General features: G+C 36.1%; 1 protein-coding gene across 1 annotated transcript in view; it reads right to left on the minus strand.

Annotated features, from left to right (window-relative positions):
* The window catches only part of LOC107748306 (protein FAM49B), a 63,106-nt gene that overhangs the window by 36,347 nt on the left and 24,610 nt on the right, over positions 1 to 2,149 (minus strand). The window contains exon 2 of the mRNA XM_016563052.1: positions 969 to 1,051. The gene's annotated coding sequence lies outside the window, so the exon portion shown is untranslated. The remainder of the gene's footprint in view (positions 1 to 968; positions 1,052 to 2,149) is intronic.

Raw genomic sequence — 2,149 nt, forward strand, 5'->3', positions numbered from 1 at the left:
ATAACATTTTGTTTCGTCTCGTTTTGGTCAACGAAAATTAAGAGACATTTTAGCATAGTTTTTATTTTGTAAACCACATTTAGTCTCGTTTTTATTCGTCAACGATATTGCATTATACATTTAATTATAGTCATCGTCACATGACCAGCATTTTCGTCTCGTCTCGTTTTCGTCACGTGATAAAGGTTCGTTGACGACGATATTTAGTCATAATTTTCATTGACGAAAGCAACACTAATGACAGCCATAATTGATTGTTTCATTATGCAGGGGCAATTTTTACCCCTTTATCTTGAATTTGTGTGGCATTTTTGATTTGCCCCCATTAATTTCCAACCCTGGTAAGTATACTTATAACGTAATAAAAGATTTCTATTTCATCAAAGAACCCTGAGAAAAAAAAAAAACGTTTAATGGTTTTCACAAAAATATTAAGCAGCACAAAAATATCGATAAGAAATGTTTCTTGAGCTCCAAATCAGCTTTGGCATCACAGGAATAAATGACATTTTAAAACATTAAAATAGAAAAAACTTGTTTTAATAATAATAATAATAATGGTAATACTATTTTACAATATTACCATTTTACTGTATTTTGGATCAAATAATTGCAGCCTTTGTGAACATTAGATAATTATTTCAGAAAAATCTTACCAAACCCAAATATCTGAATGGTAGTGTATATAATATTTTACAAAACTGAAATCCTATTGAAATCTTTTCCAACATTTACAGGGGAAAAAATTTTAATTTTCATGATATGACCTATTTAAATTAGTCCTGGTAAGTGGTAGCATAGTTACATGTTGACTTGCAGAAGTACTGACTTTTTAGGCTATAACTTTCCTTGAAAAATCTTTATGAATACACAAGTTTTAATAAAACAATGACTTCACAACAGTTCATACAGTAAAACAACTGCACAGTAGTTGTAATAGAGCTGTGATTTTGTGTGGAGATGCTTACCAGCAGAAAAGCAGAGGAGGTGATAGAAGGGAGGCCTATCCAGGCACTCGCCAAGGTCGCAATCCTACAGAAATACTAACAATCTGAAAAGAGAGAAGAGAAAGAGTTTTCATAACAACAACTCAAAATAAGAAAATGTAAAATGTGATATCACTGTTTGCGTGTGCTTTTAAACAGCATTTCCCTGTTTCAATTCCTCTTCACATTTAGCCTATCTTTAAAGTCTTTCTCCCCATAATTTCACAATTCAAATTCCAGACATAAGCTTTAACACACTAAAGCCTTCTCACAACGTAATCACTCAGTGCATGTTAAGTTCCTAAATTCAAACTTGCTTTAGACTTCCTTCGGTTTCATGTGGGCCTGTTATACCACACTGCACACTAACCCGAATCGTTGGTCCATTACCACAGAAACAAACAGTGTGTCAAAGTCATCAAAACAACTACTGTGCACAGCTTTGGTCTAATGGAAGCAGTGCATCAATCTATCGTAAAACCATAATAGGCTCGAGCCTGCAGATGTGTGGTTTGATCGGGGCAGGGGATGTGCTAGATTTGTGGTTATTATGTTCATTCAAGACGACTTTTGCCCCCTCTTCATCTAATGTAGGCTGTAAAACTGCCCCGGTGGTAAAGCGTTGGGAGGTGCTCTGGCCACTTCCTCTTGTGCAACACTTCCTCCCATGCACAGCAGACTTCGGCTTTCCATTGTGCTTGCAGGCTTCACCCTCACCTCATGTCAGTGTAGACCATTCAGGGCTCGAAATTAACTTTTTTACTTGGTAGCACTGGTGCTCCCAACTTCAAAAAGTTAGGAGCACCAGCAAAAATTTAGGAGCACTCACCAAAAATTTAGGTTTAGTGCTGTTTTTTACAGCCCATAACCCTACTAAACGTCAGTGCATAACACTTCTGCATTGTTTGTGCTATGAACATGAATGATGCCTCAAATCATGAAGCTTGTTGAGGAGAGCTTTTTTATTATTATCTTTATTTGATTTGATTTTGGCATGGCAGATGGCAAAACTGGTGAGGAACCCCGAATTGTTGTTAATGCTTCATTTATAGAGCTATAATATAGATCGCGCTTTCTCTTTCCGTTTGCTCCGTTTTTTAAACACCGAACTTCAAACTCATCTATGCCTCATTGTTCGTTCATTCTTGAAGTAAACTTGTGTC

The sequence above is a fragment of the Sinocyclocheilus rhinocerous genome, unplaced genomic scaffold (genome assembly GCF_001515625.1).
Source record: "Sinocyclocheilus rhinocerous isolate Xijiao unplaced genomic scaffold, SAMN03320098_v1.1 scaffold1762, whole genome shotgun sequence".
NCBI lineage: Eukaryota > Metazoa > Chordata > Actinopteri > Cypriniformes > Cyprinidae > Sinocyclocheilus > Sinocyclocheilus rhinocerous.